At 38.5% G+C, this 18989-nt stretch overlaps 1 pseudogene; it reads right to left on the bottom strand.

The window, feature by feature from the left end:
- Positions 1 to 301: 301 nt before the first annotated feature.
- Positions 302 to 15641, bottom strand: LOC129357010 (NACHT, LRR and PYD domains-containing protein 3-like; annotated as a pseudogene).
- Positions 15642 to 18989: the final 3348 nt, after the last annotated feature.

Below are 18989 nucleotides of genomic sequence, written 5' to 3'. Positions count from 1 at the left end.
GAGAGAACAAGCAGGTCTGAGATCAGATCTGCTGCTGTTTGATGAATGAGGACCACTGTCTCTAGACATGTTGGACGCTGGAGTCCAGCTGGACGTCCTGGAGACATGGACACAGCAACAACACAGCAAGCTGCTGTTCCTCTGATTGGCTGATTGCTGTGTCCAATCAGGAAGCCTGAACCATTCTCCTCCCACTGAGAAGCTGCAGCTTTACTGGGAACACTGGATCTTTGCTTTGATGCTGACTGGGTTTAGTTCAATATGCTGACAGCAGCTGGACTCACTGCAAACATTTACTTACCATACAGTCTCTACAAGATCCATCAGCTGCTGAACATCTGATTCCTTCAGTTTGTTTCCTGTCAGGTCCAGTCTTGTCAGACGGGTCGGGTTGGACTTCAGAGTTGAGGCCAAATAATCACAGCTGATCTTTGACAAACTGCAGTGAATCAACCTGAATAAAGAATAAAAGATGTGAACCAACAGGATGCAGGTTAACCAGTCCAACAGAACCAGTTAAAGATTCTCATGAATATTAATGCCAACAAGCTGCTGCTCCAATAAAGACCTGCTGACTTCAGAACCAGAACCAGAACCAGAACCTGGTACTGGGTCATGATGTGTTGGAGGATTTTAGTCAGTAAAATCATTCCAGGTTCTGATCAAAGTGTTGAAGCATCAATCATTGATTATTGATTTGTTCCTGTCAGATTCCAGGATTTCACTTTTCTAGACTGGATGACCTTTGACCTGCTTGACCTGAGGGGGATTTCTACACACTGGGGTCCGAATGCTGTCCTGTTCTGACCTCAGATCAGCAGGTCCAACTCAGTTACACAGAGAAACTAAATTAAACTCTGGATCCAGGAACAAACTCAGAAAATATTGATTAGATCAGAAGAAATGAACTTTGATTGATGATCAATTATATAGAATTATTCACAGAAATATCAATAATTATATCATTACATACACCAATATCTCCAGTCTGCAGCCTTCAGTCTGTAGAAAACCACAGAGATCCTTCAGTCCAGAACCTTCCAGGTTGGTTCCTCTCAGGCCAGTTCTGTCAGATGGGTCGGGTTGGACTTCAGAGCTGAGAACAGAGACGTCCAGCTGGTCTCTGATAAACTGCAGCAAATCAATCTGAATAAAGAATAAAAGATGTGAACCAACAGGATGCAGTTAAAACTGAAATATGAAGAAATAAATAATAAAATGTATAAATTAATTTTCCTGAATGTAAAAGAAACATGATGAAGTGATTCTAACATCTGATCCAGTCAAACTGGTTTAAAGAGTCCAAACCAGCAGAACCAGAACATTTGATCAACAAAGAAAGTCAAAGTTTGTCTCAAAGTTTCTGAGGATCTTAAACTCAGTGGATGTTTTTCTCTCCATGTTTCCTTCCAGGCTCTGGATTCTCCGACTGCTCTGTCCATCATTGATCTGCTGATATTTTATGGCTCCAGTTTTTCTTCATTAATCTATTAATGATGTTTTTCTTGCTGCTTGTATTTGAACTGCAGCTCATTGCTCAGTATGACAGATGGAAACGGGTTGATTTCAATCCTTTTATCATATCATCACATTCTGAAAGTTGATCATTTTGTGCTGATTCAGTTTCTGAACCATCAACTAGAAAATATTGATCATTTTCTCTGTGAGGTCATTGTGGGTCATTTGGTTCTGGTTCTGAATCCAGAGACGCTGCAGAAATGGGAATATTGATCAGGATATCAGCTTCTTTAATCTGGTCTAGTTAAAGCACTGCAACACCTGGACTCTGTAAACCTGGACTGGATCATCATCAACTAATAGCAGGAGATTTAAAAGTAATGTGGGATTTATGGATCTTCAATAAAGGGACATTTCATGTTGACCTTTGACCTGCTTGACCTGAGGGGGATTTCTACACACTGGGGTCCGAATGCTGTCCTGTTCTGACCTCAGATCAGCAGGTCCAACTCAGTTACACAGAGAAACTAAATTAAACTCTGGATCCAGGAACAAACTCAGAAAATATTGATTAGATCAGAAGAAATGAACTTTGATTGATGATCAATTATATAGAATTATTCACAGAAATATCAATAATTATATCATTACATACACCAATGTCTCCAGTCTGCAGCCTTCAGTCTGTAGAAAACCACAGAGATCCTTCAGTCCAGAACCTTCCAGGTTGGTTCCGCTCAGGTCCAGTTCTGTCAGATGGGTCGGGTTGGACTTCAGAGCTGAGAACAGAGACGTCCAGCTGGTCTCTGATAAACTGCAGTCAATCAATCTGAATAAAGAATAAAAGATGTGAACCAACAGGATGCAGTTAAAACTGAAATATGAACAAATAAATATAAAAAATGTATAAATTAATTTCCCTGAATGTAAAAGAAACATGATGAACTGATTCTAACATCTGATCCAGTCAAACTGGTTTAAAGAGTCCAAACCAGCAGAACCAGAACATTTGATCAACAAAGAAACTCAAAGTTTTCTATCAGTCTGGATGAGTTGAGCTATTTCTGCTGGTTCCTGATCATCAGACCCGACTTGGTAACTGGATCAGAACCAGTCAGGTTCTTCATTAATGGCCTTTGGGTTCCTATTAAAGCTGCTGAAAGCCAATGGAGGCCATTATTTCCTCAGGAGACGGTTCCTCTCTGACCCGGCCCAACAGAACCACAGCCTCAGGACAAAGCTGAGGAACCTGCTGCTGCTGCAAACCTCACTTTCATTCATTGCATCTAGATTTGCTTTTCTACAATCAGTGGTTTCTTAGACGTTCATTAATGAGGATTTGAACTCGTCAGTGTTTGTGGCTCTGGAGGATCAACATTTCATTCTGATGTAAAGAATCAGAAATAAAAGCATCTGAATCTTTACCAAACTGAAACATCTCCATCATTCATTCACAGCATTTCAATTATTTTACTCATTTTGTTCATCAAAAACATTTTAAAGAGAAAAACTGAAAAACAAAGTTCAATAATCTCAAAGTCTGAAATAAGAAAATAATTAATAAGGTCAAAAGTTTTAGAGATTTTATTCTCATGATTAAACAGGTTGTTTTAAAATAATATATATTAACATTAAATTGATTAACTATTGATTAAAGAATCAATAAATGATTTTATTGAATAAATAGAGAAAACAAACCTCAGATTCTTCACTTTACTGACTGAATTCTCCAGGATCTCAACCAGATGCTTCATATCAGATTCTCCATCTTTTTCTATGTCGATCTGATTTATTTCCAGTTCAGTCAGATCTGGGTTGGACTTCAGAGCCGAGGCCAAAACTTCACATTCAGCCTTTAGGAGCGAACAGTCACCAAGTCTGTGATTAGAGAAGAAATAAATTCAGTTCTAATGAAATCAATCTGGATCAAAACAGACTAAAATATGATAACAGTGATGTCATCATCTGATCATCATCTGATCATCATCTGATCAATATCTACTGAGTTTGACCCCACAGAGAATCTGTGCCTGGTTCTGGTCCAGGTTCTGGTTCTGGTCCAGGTTCTGGTTCTGGTTCTGGTCCTGGTTCTGGTTCAGGTTCTGGTTCTGGTCCAGGTTCTGGTTCAGGTTCTGGTTCTGGTTCTGGTTAAAGTCCAGGTTCTGGTTCTGGTTCTGGTCCAGGTTCTGGTTCTGGTCCAGGTTCTGGTTCTGGTTAAAGTCCAGGTTCTGGTTCTGGTTCTGGTTCTGCTGCAGCTAAAAGCTTCACGTTGTTCTGGTCGTCCTGCAGAGCAGCAGCAGAACCGGTCCTGCTGCTCCTTCGGGTCAGAACCGTCCTCTCAGACTGTGGATCTGAGAGGAACTGGGACAAACTGGTTGGAAGAGGGACACATGTCTCTGCAGTGGTCTGTCCATTCTCAGAGGAACAAAGGTTTGGATGTCAGGAGAAATTGTTGCTAAACTCCTAAAGAGCTGAAGAGCAAAACCCCTGGAGGAGACGGAGCGTTTGGGTCCAGCAGCATTTCATGGTGAAGCAGTGAAAGTTCTCCAGTCACTAGAAGAGGCTGGATGTCTCCAGAGTTGAAGCTCATGTCTCTGCAGGTCTTCATGGAGGACAGCTAACAGCTTCAACAAAGGCTGCAGATGAAGAGTTGATGAGGAAAATGGTTCCAGCTCTGGAAGCAGATTCTCAGAGCTTTGGGAGGATCTGACAGAAACTAGAACTTTTTCTGGAACCAGACGACAAAAACCACATTTTGGTCTCATTTACAAACTCAGAGGAAACTAGAGGGAGGAGGAAGAGGATGATGAAGATCAACACTGTTCACATAGTTTATAATTAATGCAATGATTTATTTGAATGGTCAACATTTTTATTAAACTGAAACAATAATTTTATAAAACAGTCAAAGATCCTAAAATGTGAATGATGGAGCAGCGGCTCAATGAGTGAAGAGTTTAAAGTTTAAAAGTTTCTCAGGCTGATTGGATCTTAGAGAAAATAGATTTTCTAGAGTTCAGGGTTTTCTATTCATTTCAACCTGAAAACTGATAAAAAGTGAAATATTTTTAAAATGATCAAAATGTGTAAAACCAGAAGCTGCATCTGTCCTGATGAGCTGAATGTTTAGATGTTTGATTGGCTGAAATAATCCAGAGGATGAAGGAAGTAGATAAAGAGCAAAAACATCCAGAATCAACTTGAAGACAGAAGAAGAAACAGGAGGACAATAGAGCTGAATCAGCATCACACAATGAAAACATCTGGACTCACCGAGCCTTTCTGCAGTTCCTCACAGCTGGAACCAGTCTCCGTCGTCCTGATTCTGATGTGTTGTACTTCTCCAGGTCCAACTCATCCAGAACCTTCTCTGACATCTGCAGCATGAAGGCCAGAGCTGAACAGTCAGTCACTGAGAGATACTGCCCTGAATCCAGCAGCCGTTGGATCTCCTGATAAAATGAGACGTCGTTCATCTCCACCAGACAGTAGAAGATGTTGATGCTTCTGTCAGGAGAGATTCTATCAGTGTTCATCTTCTTCAGGTTGGTGATGATTCTCTGGATGGTTTCTGGACTGGTCTCTGTCTGACCCAGCAGATCTTCTAAGACTCTCTGGTTGGACTCCACAGTGAGACCATGAAGGAAGCGGACAAACAGGTCCAGGTGGCCATTTTGACTGCTGAGGGATTTCTTCATGACTTTCTTCATTAACTTCTGCAAGACATGAAAAAAAAAATTCTCCCAAGAAGGTCTTGATAACTTTTTTTCCCCTCCTGCTGGTGAAGCAGTGGAGCATGTAGACTGCAGCCAGAAACTCCTGGATGCTCAGATGAACAAAGGAGTAGACGGAGACGTCGCGTGTCCCTCTCTCTCTTTTAAACATCTCAGTGAAAACTCCTGAGAACAACGCAGCATCTTGGATGTTGATGCCGCACCGTTTGAGATCTTTGTCATAGAAGATCAGGTTTCCCTTCAGCAGCTGATCAAAAGCCAGTTTTCCTAGAGACTCAATCAGCTTCCTGTTCTCTGGACTCCAGATAGATTTGCTCTTTTTTCCTCCATCAAACTTTTCCTCCTTGATGTTGAGTTGAACCTTCAGGAACTCTATGTACATCTCAGTCAGAGTCTTGGGTAGTTTCTCTCTCTCTGGTCTCCATCACATCCTCCAGAACGTTAGCAGTGATCCAGCAGAAGACGGGGATGTGACACATGATGTGGAGACTTTTGGATTTCTGGATGTGGGAGATGATCCTGCTGGCCTTCTCTTCATCATCTCTGAATCTCTTCCTGAAGTATTCCTCCTTCTGGGGGTCAGTGAACCCTCTGACCTCTGTCACCATGTCAACACACTGAGCAGGGATCTGATTGGCTGCTGCAGGTCGTGTGGTTATCCAGAGGAGAGCAGAGGGAAGCAGTTCCTTCCTGATGAGGTTTGTCAGCAGAACATCCAGTGAGCTGGACTCTTTAACATCAGTCAGGATCAGATTGTTCTTGAAATCCAGATTAAATCGACTTTCATCCAGACCATCAAAGATGAACAGAACCTGGAACGATTCAAAGTTTCTGATTCCTTTGGTTTTAGTGAAGCGTTCATGAATCAGTTCTAATAAGCTGAACTTTTTCTCTCTCAGTAAATTCAGTTCTCTGAAGGTGAATGGAAATATGAACTCAATGTTCTGGTTGGTTTTGCCTTCAGCCCAGTCCAGAGTGAACTTCTGTGTTAACAGTGTTTTCCCAATGCCAGCCACGCCCATGGTCATCACTGTTCTGATTGGTTGATCTCCTCCAGGTGGGACTTTAAAGATGTCTTCTCTTCTGACTGTTTCTTGTTTCCTGGATGCTGTTTCAATCTGTCTGACCTCATGTTCCTGGTTGACCTCTCTAGTTGACCCCTCTGTGATGTAGAGCTCAGTGTAGATCTGGTTCAGACCGGTTTTATTTCCAAGTTCAGCGACGCCTTCAGAGAGACTTTGGATCTTCATCTTCAGATGGTTTTTAAGTTCCTGTTGACACCGAACATCAAAATCTAAAAAATAAACAAGAGCAGACACTTCAGCTAAACATAATGAAAAGAGTTATTTTGATATTCTCAAAGGACATTAATATATTTAACTTTTTCTCTGTGGCGACAAATTTTGAAATCAGGAACTATTAGAAGAGATCAGATTTATTTATCATTTATAGTTTAATCAAAACCAGTAGAGGTTGTAATAGCAGCTTTAATGAACTTTGTGTCTCACCTGGACCAAAGGAGGCAGAGGACAAACCCAGCTGGTTGGACAGAGTTGGATCCATGTGATGAAGATGTTTGATCATCAACCTGCAGGCTCTCTGTCCTTTCTTTCTCACAGCATCTATGGTGTCGCGGGCCTTGTCTGCTCTGGTTCGGTTCATCTGCAGTATACCCTCATCCTCCAAATCACCAAACACCTCATCTGATAGAAGCTCATCAAGGAGCCGTTTCAGGATTTCCTCAGAAACTCTCTTCACAAACTCAGAGCGAACCTTGAAAAGTTTTTTCTCTGCAGGCAGAAACAGAAACAGGATTAATTTACATCTGAGAGACAAACCTGATGAAGATCAACTCTTCCTGTTGCTCCATCCAGAGATTCTCCTCAGAGTCTGTTGATCAGCTCCTCAGGTCTGAACCTGCTGTTGTGTTTCTGCCTCATATCTGAGAGACGACCACTGATTCTGTCTACATGAGAACAAATGAAGCTTCTGTTCATCATTTGTTTCCTCACTGCAGGAAGAACAATAAAACAAACACCTTCTAAATAGAGCTGAACTATTTCAGGAAAACAGGAAACTCTGATGTTATTGATGAAAATATCGACTGATTAACATTTTCATCACTTTCTGTCTTTTACTTTCAACAAATTTTTAATCTCCATCTCTAAGCTTTAGCATCTCTGTCACCAAATGTTGGGATAAAGACAGAGACAGTCTTTGATAATAAATTAGTAATAAATGATGTGATTATTGGATCAATTAATTAGTGAATATAGTAAATATTCCTGAAGATCTTTTTCACTTTGGTTCCTTTTAGTTCTGTTTCCATCTGAGTCCAGATTTTATCTTCAGGTTTCACAGAAACTCAGTTTCCAGCAGATCTTCACTGAACAGGAAGCATGAAAACAATAAATACTCTGAGGCTGAGGTTCATCACATGGCAGCAACACGGGCTGTGATTGGTCCGTTTGTTCCTTCATGATGGTTCATTTCTGCTTCTGATCACTTACCAAAATCCACTTCCTGCTGGACTTCCTGCTGCTGCGCCATCTTTTATCTGGAAAACATGAAGGATTTATTATGTTTCAGACTTTATCTCATAAATAATTTACTGTGGTATAAATGATAAACTACATGGAAAAATACCAGATTAGAGATGAAAATACTCATTTAAATCACACAATAACACACCACTGAAAAACACAATTTCTTTAATTCTTAAAACTAAAATTTGTCTTTTTGAAAACTGACTTGATTCTTCCAGAACATCTGAAATCAACACTATTGAACCAAATGTTTGTATTTAAGGATGGAAAGCGACGTGAGTCATTCTAGGATCAGATTTCCTTCAGACTGAAATGAAAACATCTTTAAATCCTGTTTGTTGCCATTGAACAGTAATGTGTTGCTGCCATCACCAGCTGATTAAATGTCCTCCAGAAATGCGTCTGGCCTCCTGCTCAGGCGTTTAGTTTTCAGGTGACCAGTTGTCCTCACCGTCTCTGCCGTCTTCCTCTGAGTGATGATGAGAAGCAGCAGAAATAAAGACACAGAGGGATGAGAGGGACGAATCTGGACTGACAGAGTTTCATCCTGTTGAAACAACCAAGTTCTGACTGGTTCTGCTGAAGCTGCTGACTGGGACCAAACTGGAGAACTTAGTGGAATTAAAACCTCTACAACCCTAAAGGCGACCCAATCAAAACGACTCACTGTAGATATTTGAAACTTGCTACACAAAGCCTTCAACACAGGAAATAAACTATTGGAGGGAGGGTCAAAGGTCATTTTGACATGTCACATGATGAATTTAGTCCAAGGAATTTAGATGTATTGGCTTCTTACAGCAGGTATTGTTGTTGCGCAACCTCGGCCCCCCTCCTTCACTCTCTCCTCTCTCAGTCACTACTTCCTCTTCAGAGAGGGGAGATGTGCTACCAGCTCTCTGTCTAACGGGTGAATTGAGTCCTAAATCTGTCCAGAACTGAAGTAAACTCTGTTTTAGCTGCATCCAGAAAGGATTCGCCTGGTTACTGACGGCCTCCATCCAGATGTCTCGTCCTTCTTCCCCCTGTGAATCAGCCAGACTGAGCAGCCAACTGGTTCCACAGAGCACATCTGTTAACGGTCGCTCCTTCTCTTTGTTACAACTTGCACTTGTTACTGAATCAGGTTGGTTTTAGTGACTCTGACGAGTCCCAAGGATGTAGTTTTAGATTTGGGCTAAAGCAACCTATAAAACATGACCTAGTTTTCTTCCCCAGAATCAAACATCACAGCTATTTTACTACCATCAAAGAACTTTGAGGTGACTCATTAATTGAATGTCCACAACATCTTTTACATTTTCTTTAGGCTAAATATTTTATTAGTAAAGCACTTTTGCAAGAGTCAGTACAGCTTAATGAAGTAGCAGAAATAATCAAATAAGTTAAATCAATCATCTAGTTTGTCTTTCCCTAACGCTGATACTAAGAACTAAAAAGGGAATCTGTTGTGGACAGGCGTAGAGGGGATCACGTGATGTCGTTAGTGATTATAGATCAGCTGTTGCTCACCTGGGTGAAGTAGTGAGTGGGTGATGGAGGAAGGTTTACTTTTTGCTGACCGCTTCAATTTAGCACATTTTGTCTTTATTCACTGTTTTTTTCTACGGATCCGTTTTTTTTATTTTTTTTTAACTTTATTTTTATTTATTTTTAACAACACATGTCCACAGTTGCATTCGTCTGTCTCTTACTGACATATCTTCTGCATTATAACTTGACAAAAGATGAGACATCAAATGATCTAACATAGGCAATAAGGAATACATACCAGTACAAACATCACACAAGAACAACAAAATAAAAATAAAAAATAATACAAGACACACAATTAAATCCCCTCTGACATAAGATGGTCCTCACATTCTTAAACACCATGGTAGTCTAACTGACCCATGGGTACATACAGGTACCAACAAGCAATCCTGTAAGGGCGTCATTGAATTAGTAACGGTAAGACCGGGCTCCACCTTATCAAAAACTGTTTTTTGAAGCCTTAAGGAATATGTGATTCCTTCCAACAGATAAATGTCCCAGATTTTTTGTATCCATGTGTTATATGTAGGAGGCCCTGGTTTCAGCCACCTGATAGTTATACATTTCAAGGCTGCTGTGAGCAAGATACTTAGAAGATATCTATCACCCTTCCTGTCCATTCCATCGGGTATTACTCCCAGAACTGCCACCAAGGGAGTTTTTGGAACATTTCTCCTGAAAATAACACTGAGAGCTTCAAAAGTGTCCTTCCAGAAATCACTTAGTTTAGGACAAGACCAGAAGCTACGGATCCGTTTTTATGCTGTGTGGACACTGACGCTTTGGATATTGGCAAAATAAATCAACTTAAATGCAACTTGGATTGCGTTTTTGATCAGCTGGCGCGTCAACAAAGATTCCCCTATTCAGCCGCTCAGCGACCTGGTTTGACAGTCGCTGATAGAACCTCTGAGAGAGATGGACGATCACACAAGTGACCTCTCAGGTTCTGGTTCCCCAGAACCAGAACCAACAGAGGAGAAGCAGCTTTCAGCATCTATGCACCACAAATCTGGAACAAACTTCCAGAACTGTAAAACAGCTGAAACCCTGACATCCTTTAAATCTCAACTAAAAACTCACCTGTTTAGAATTGAATTTGAAATGTAATCAATACTCACTGATTATTGGCTGAAAGTGCTGCAAGTGTATCCAATACTGACTGCATTGTCTGCATAAAAGTAGGTTCATGTTTATTAACAGAGATTTTGAAGGGCCCAGTAGATCAAAGTCCATTGGCTGAGTTAAATATTATAAATGTTTTATTTGCATTGTTATGGCATTGACTTAATGTAGTTTTTGATTATTGATTCTCTGTTGCATCACTTTGTGTTTTTTGTGTTTATTATGTCAGGAAAATCTGAGATCATCCCACTTCCCCATGCTGGAGATTTCAGTTAATAGTAATGTTATGTTCTTTGGGCACTCTCTAATTATTTTATTTTCTTAAATAATTTTGTATTGATTTAAGTTGAGTGGTTTTGTGTTTAATATATTTTTAGGGTAGTGATTCTTTTTGTAATTAGTTTGGCTTTAATTGGTGGGCGAGGACGGCCTATATATATAGGCTGGGTTGTAATGGTTGCCGCCCAGCCGCTCTCTCTCTCGCTCGCTCATCCACCTCCATCTCCACCTCCAAGAGGGATGCGCCCGGAGGAGGCTCCTCCAACTTTGTCGGCCTTTGGACCCTTGTGATGCCTCCTGCCTGCCATGGGGATTTTTGTGGTTGTTTTTTGGTCTGTTTTGGCCTGGTGAGTCCGGTTGTCCTGTTTTCGGTCATTTTGTGTTAATAGCTTTTTCCCTATTTATTTTTCCCTATTTTCTTTAGTCTGGTACTAGCAGGGGCTTCGACGGCCCTGTATAGGGTTGGCCCCCGGCTGTACCTTTTTGTTTCTTTGGACCGGCTCACCAGGTCCACCTTTCTGTTGAACTTTTTCTCTTACTTTTTTGTTACGTTTTGGGACACGGGAAGAGGGGTTCTTTCCTTCCTTTACAGAAAAAAACAAGTAGAAAAGGACAAGGAAGTCTAAAAGAAAAGAAAAAAAATGAATAAAGGAATATTTTTCTTGGAATCCTTTTGTCTACGTGTCCTTTTAAATATGGCGTCCTGGCGGACGTAACAAGTAACAACAAATAAAGTTACCTTTAAAATCAGTCACACAAGCGACATCTGGACCCAACAGTAGAGCCAGACTGCAATAAAATAAATCTGGTTGTGTGTGTTGTTTTTGTCTCCTGCAAACTTTGCTTTAATTATAATTATCTTTTTTATCTAATCTTAAGAAATCATAGAGAGAGATGAGACAGGAAGAGCAGGTTTCCTGGAAACTGAGGAAGGAAGTTTCCAGCCTGCAGATTTATAAAAATATCTGAGATTATTCCTTATTAAAAAGCATAAAAGTTTTAAAGAATGAAATCTAAACATTTTGAGTAATTAGATAAGATTTAAAGTAAAGTACTTATATTAATATTGGTTTACTTATAACAATACTTACTGACACTTGTGGAAAAACGTACAAATAAAACAAGTAACTGTAACTTTGGTATTAAATAATTACAATAATAGATTATTCTTGGTTTCTTTTCAGAACATGTGTAATAACTCACATTATAATTATAATAAGAGTAATAAGTTGTGATTATCATAAAATTATAAATTAATGCTAAATTAAAGGAACTAAAGGATTATAACATTGAACTTGAAATGGTGTAAAATGTGTAACTGCTATTAAAGATCACTGATGATGTGTTGGAGGTAGATAGAAGGTGAAAGGTCAAGGGTCAAAGAGGACTAACAGGAGAGCAGAGATGACCAACGCCTCATTTGAAGATAGATGATTGAACAACTTAAACGTCTCAGAGACATGGGAGCATCGTTGAGCAACCCTGAGACATTAGCCAAGACATCAGGACAAAATGTCTCCAAGACAGTGATGGATATGAGGTCATCTGTCCATCAGCCAATGAAACAAGCACAGCAACAGTGTTAGCCAATGCTAATGCACCAAAATGGTGGATAAACCCAATAAAGGGTGAGAGCAAAAGAGGAACCTTTGGTTGGATCAGGGTTGCTCAACTTATTACTCTTGTTATTATAATGTGAGTTTATTACAGAAGTTACAGTTACTTGTCTTACTTGTACGTTTTTCCACAAGTGTCAGTAAGTATTGTTATAAGTAAACCAATATTAATATAAGTACTTTACTCTAAATCTTATCTAATTACTCAAAATGTTTACATTTCATCCTTTCAAACTTTTATGCTTTTTAATAAGGAATAATCTCAGATATTTTTATAAATCTGCAGGCTGGAAACTTCCTCAGTTTCCAGGAAACCTGCTCTTCCTGTCTCATCTCTCTCTATGATTTCTTAAGATTAGATAAAAAGATAATTATAATTAAAAACACACACAAACCAGATTTATTTTATTGCAGTCTGGGTCTACTGTTGGGTCTAGATTTCACTCGTGTGACTAATTGTAAAGGTAACTTTATTTATTGTTACTGTTAAATTAAACTCTCCAGCATGGGGAAGTGGGATGATCTCAGATTTTCTTGACAGTATTCTTGTAAACCTTGGAGAATTAAAAGTTATCAAATGTTAAATGTTTTGATCCAGGCCTCAAACTTTGATGTTTCACCAATAAAATTATGTCAGAGTCAAACAGTTTGACTTTAACTTGATTGTGCAGGAGGAATTAAGACTTCAGGTTGTTTTTCCCCATAAACAGAGACGTAGACCAGAACTCATTTCTTCAGAGGAACCAACTTCACACGGATCTGAATGATTGGTCGAAGAAAAGAGCAAGAACTGAAGCTCTGCATATCTGAATCCTGAGACAAGATCAGACATGCAGGTAATCAACGTCTTCAGTTTCTCACGTTGGAGAATCACAGATGGATTAAAGTGAGATGCTGAAACCTGCTGAGGCTTGAAATATTCCTCCACTCCTCAGTGGAACAAGAAGAGCTTCATAAAAACAGAAAACAAACCATCTCTGGAGTCTGACAATAATGAGAGGATTAATATGTGAACATCTGCTGTACAGAGATGATAGATGATTGTAATAAGATCAATATTCATTCAACAAACACCATCATGTAATCTGAGATTATTTGGTTTGGTTGGGACAGATTGAGATTCCTGATAATTAGTTCATCTCTCAGGATGATTCATCTCAGAACACAAACATTCAAAGTCAATGATTCTCATGTTTAGGTTCTGATTATAATCACTTAAATAAGTTTCAACAAACTCTGCTTCTGTAAACTCTGAGTTAACTTAGCCTGAAACTGAGATCCTGGTTCTAAAACTTTTTACCTAAAGATCAACAAACTGCACTAATAAACAACCACAGGAAGTGGATTTGTGATGTCACCAGGTTCAGATGTCATTAGACTGTTGTTCCTCTGGAGGGCGCTGTTGATTCTTTACAGCTTGATCAGCTTTCAACTGAACCACCTGCAGCCTGGACTGAAATGATTGATCAATAATTTGGTTGAAAATCTGAAAACCGTTCATCAGATTTTATCTAATTAAGCAACAACTTAAATAATATCATTAATATTAAACTTTGTTTTGGTTTCACATGAATATCAGGAAACTGGGAAATGAAATATGATGATGTTTAAAGGGTGTAAAAACTTTCAGATGGTTTTGGATTTAAAGTCAGACTTTAATCTCAGTTTCTGCTTTAAAAGTTTAGATAAATTATCCAATCTTATTAAAGCAACTATAAAACTATTAACTTTTATTGTGATTGTTTCACTGATAAACAGTGAATGATCTCCTGATCTTATGATTCCTGACTCACCTCAGGCTCCGCCCCTTCTCACTACTGGACAATAAAAAACTGTGGAAAGATGTTGATCGTGTTGGAGTCACTCTAGGTGGCGCCGTTTTGTCTCTTTTCACAATCAAGTTTGCTACATTTTTACAGAGAAGGGAAACAACTGAACCACTAGGGTCAAAGGTCAAAATCCTGCCACCCAGACTCAGTTCATTGATATGAAATGAAAAATCCAAACATTTAACAATGATCAAAAACAGAGTAAAAATAAAACTCTAAAGATTCACAGATAGCCAAACTTCTGTAAATTTCTCTCATTCACCAAAATTTAAAACTATTTAAAACTTTGTTAAAAACAACAAAATTATTTAATATCACTGTCATTGAATGTATGAAGTGACTGAAATATAAAATACACAAACAGGTTTCCTTTTAAGTGTTAACAGTGATATAGATTATTAGAAATCGCTGTGATTCAACCAATAGTTTAGCAGATTTGTGATTTAATATTAATCAATCATTTAAAAATCAAAATGAGAGAAAATGAACGACGATCAGAGTGGAGGACAGTTTTCTTCTGCTTAAACCTCTGAGCTCTCCAGGACAAATCTGACATTTTTTATTTGTTTTACATTAAAAAACAACAAACAAGACATTTGATCCAAAATGGCCGACTTCCTGCTGGGTGTGTAAACGGGTCCAATAGTAATTTTTATTGGTTCTGATGGTTTGATGTTTTAACTCAGTTCAGGTCTAAATAACAGCAGTGGATGTTTTTAAATACTCTAGGGGGCGCTGTGTTTATATTTCACCATAATCACTTCTTACTGATCAATAATTGATTGAAATGTGATCAGCTGTCTGGCTCCTCTCTGATCAATAAATTATTGACTTCATATCGAAATATTTTCATCCACCAACCAGGAACCAGATATCTCAGCTGAACCAGAACCAGAACCAGAACCAGCAGCTCAGAGAGAGAAACCAGTCAGGACTGGAAACCAGAAGAAAGTGGAGTTAAAACTCACCTGATCAGATCTTTGCTTCTCCTTCTGTTCACACAAACCCAGTGGGAGCGAACTGGAGAACCGGACCGATTCTCCAGAACTTTAATGGGACCCACCTGAGGCTCCGCCCCCTGACAGCAGAGGTGTGTTCACCTGTTGAATAACAAGAAACCAGGAAATAAATGTTAAACAACAAGTTCACGTTTAGGTTTAAAGCTTCTTTAAGTTTGAAACATATTCAGGATTTTAATCAATATTTTATTAAATTAATGGAGATTTTCAGTTTCATCTATAAAGAAATTTAACAAATAAAAGTAATAATAGTTGCTGCTTGTTATGATCTGAGCCAACAGAACCAAGAACCTTGAAATGTTGATGTTTCTCCATCTGACATGTTCATATTAAATACAGATTTTATTCATTTATTTAATCTTGTTTAATGTTGATATGAAGGAAACTTTCCATGATGATTCTCACCTGATCCTCCTTCATTCGTGAACATAAAGTTCTTTAACCTTTGTCTCTTTTAGCCTGGAGGCTTTAAGTTGTTCAAATAGTTTGTCTCAAACGTTTCCAACGAAAATTAAAACCTGCTGAACAGGTTTTAACTTGCTGCAGCCGTTCACTGGAAGATGTTTACCAGTTTCTGTCTCTGCTGTGCAGGAATGTTTCCTCCTTCATCAGTTTGCTCATTTAGTTTTAAAATAATTTTCTTTCTATTGGTGCCTGGTTCTGGTTCTGGTTCTGATCAGGACAGATTGATGGTTTTCCAGCCTGTCGGCTCTGCAGCCTCCAGTTCTTCATGAACAACATCTAAAAATGAAACATTACTGTGTAAAGTTTTAAAGCCGTCAGTTTGATTCAATCTTGGTGTAAAAACGTCTTTTGACTGTGATCAGCTTTACAGGAACATTATTATCTCCTCTGCATCTCCACTGTATTGATCCAGATATTAATCAATGATCTGGGCAGAAGAAAAAGACCCAGAAAGGAGGAAATAGTTTTTATCATCCAGTAACTTGTGGATGTTTGTTGTTAAAGTTTCAGTCAGTCGGATCCATCCAGTCGTCTTTCACTACATGACCGACTTCAGTTCCTGATCCTGTTTAAAATAGTTTTTGTTTACTTTTAGAAATAAAAAACAAATGATTAATAAATTACAAACATTTCAGAATAATTCAAGAACCCTGGCAGGAAGGTCAAAGGTCACCATAGACATTAATTAGCATTAGCATTAGCTAACATCATTCAACTGCTACACATTTAATTATCTTTTTAGCTCTGATGCTAAATTTTGGCCAGAAAGTTCATTTAAAAGTCAAATAATAATAATAATAATAATAATAATAATAATAATAATAATAATAATAATAAATAAAAAATCTGAAACATAGTTCACAACATTTTTTAAAGTTTAACATTTTCCTAAATGGCAAAGATTTCACAACTTTTTCAGTTTCTAATCTTTTTTATTTTTCATTTTATCTTTGGTCTTTCCATGATGATTCTCACCTGATCCTCCTTCAATCGTGAACATAAACTTCTTTATCCTTTGTCTCTTTCAGCCTGGAGGCTTTAAGTTTTTCAACTAGTTTGTCTCAAACGTTTCCAACGAAAGTTAAAAACCTGCAGAGTTACAAACAGGTTTTAACTTGCTGCAGCCGTTCACTGGAAGATGTTTATGAGTTTCTGTCTCTGCTGTGCAGGAATGTTTCCTCGTTGCCAACATGCCTGAAAAAAAAAAAGGTTCAACCTCCAAACATTAAGATCCATCCAGCAGGAACCTTTTCTGATGTGTCATAAATGGAAGGTGAAGGTTTCAGATCAATGTTAATCAAACTACTAAATATCATTTAACACAAAATTCCTGATGCAGAAATTTCCTGGGAACACTTCAGGGTGGGGTCATAAGGTCGTCCATCAGCGGCCCACTGCGTTTTTGGGTTAAAATATTACAAAGTTTTGAGTGTCATAATTCAGAGGAGGGTTGTGAAGCCCTCCTCTGATTGTTTTACTGATAAAAAGTGAATAATCTGTTTCTCCTGATCTTATTGTTCCTGACTCACCTCAGGCTCCGCCCCTTCTCACTACAGTACAACAGTATCAGCCCGGCAGGCTGATGAAGCAGAGGAAACCCTGACTTCTAGTTCTAGTTGGTCTCTTGCTGCTCTTGGTCTGGTCCCTCACTAGGAGCCAGTGACTAATAACTTCAGCAAAACACATGAGCTTCTTTTCAGTCAATTATTTCTTAATATTGATGAATCATGCAGATTATTTCACTGATAACATTTATAACATTTACCCAAATTATGAGTGAGACAATCTTCCAATTAAATAAGTAACTAATTCTCCTGGCAAAATTGAATAAATTATAGGTAAATCTTTATTATTGCAAACCTTCATTCTGTCCACCAGGAGGCAGAAATGAGTAACAGATGTTTAAAGACTCATTTAATCATCAGATAAAAGCTTTACATTTAATAACATTCTAAAAACAGCAGAAATTCTCAGGAAAACATAAAAAAACAACAAAAGTTAATAAAAATGAGTCATAGGAGACAAGAAATATGATTAAAAACAGCAGAATAACAATTAAATGATCATAATGTCCATCATATTAATGTTAACCTAAATATATTTTCATTTGATTTTATCTCTGATTTGACTAAATGTGTTTAAATTGTCCTTCTTGTGTTTCCATCCAGTTCAAACTGACTTCAGGTTCTTCAGACTTCACACAGTCAGACATTAGAAGCAGAAACTATTGAGCAGGTTTCCTCCTGTTTCTCATCCTCATACAAATATTTACACAACAGTGAAACTTCTCGGCATAGAATGCTAATTAATGAGTGGAATTATTGATTTCCCTTTAAACTAATCAAAACTATTGATCACATTGATGAGCTCTAAATAAAAAACTGTCATATTTCAGAATTTTAAAGCTCCAAATCTGGTGGGAAAAGCCTTAAACTGGATTACCTAAAAAAGCATTAAGACAGCTCCAGCTCCTCCAGAATGCTGCTGCAAGAGTCCTAACTAACATAAAAAGAGATCAGCACATCAGTCCAGTTCTCAGATCTCTGCACTGGCTGCCTGTTGCTCAAAGAATTGACTTTAAAATTTTCTTTAATAGTTCATAAAGCACTTCATAATAGAAATCCAAACTACATTTCTGGTCTTCTGCAACCCTACGTCCCACTCAGACCGTTAAGATCATCAGAATCAAACCTATTAACTAAACACGGAGAAGCAGCTTTTAGTTTTATGCTCCAACATTATGGAATAAACTTCCTGCTTATTGTAAGTCTGCGCCTAACTTGAGTTTATTTAAAACAAGGTTCAAAACCTTCTTATTTGAAGTTGTCTATTCTTACATTTTTAATCCCACTCATTTACTATAATTAAAATTTGAATGTTTACTTTGTCTATTTTTTTAATCTGCTTGTCCTTTTATTATTATTATTATTATTATTGTATTTTTTTTAATCTTCTAAAAGTATGTAGTCCTTATTTTCTTGTACAAAAACTTTGAATTGTCTTTGTCTGAAAGGTGCTATATAAATAAAGTTGCCTTGCCTTAAATTCCCAGATGTTGAGGAGCCGTCGGGTCCAATCAGAGTAAAACTTGGTGCTGATCTGCAGGATTCTTCAGAACCGACCCGGTTAGCGGGCCGGAGCGGCTGCATCTGCAGGGAGTCGTAGGTGTCTCTGGTGACCGAGCTCAGACCCTGAAAGCAGCCCATCAGTTAATCAATCAGCTGATCAGAGCAGATGTTGGACGGGTCGGTCCGGTCCGGTCCGTCCGGTCGGTACTCACCTGGTAACCTGCTCGTTCTTCCGCTGACGCTGCAAAAACAAGAGTTTTAATGCAACCGGTTCCAGAACCTGACAGAACCTCATCGTGTTCAGACGCTCACCT

The sequence above is a fragment of the Poeciliopsis prolifica genome, unplaced genomic scaffold (genome assembly GCF_027474105.1).
Source record: "Poeciliopsis prolifica strain line A6 unplaced genomic scaffold, Auburn_PproV2 SCAFFOLD217, whole genome shotgun sequence".
Classification (NCBI taxonomy): Eukaryota; Metazoa; Chordata; class Actinopteri; order Cyprinodontiformes; family Poeciliidae; genus Poeciliopsis; species Poeciliopsis prolifica.
The sequence above is the reverse complement of the archived record's forward strand: the minus strand, read 5'-3'. Positions and strand labels throughout refer to the sequence as shown.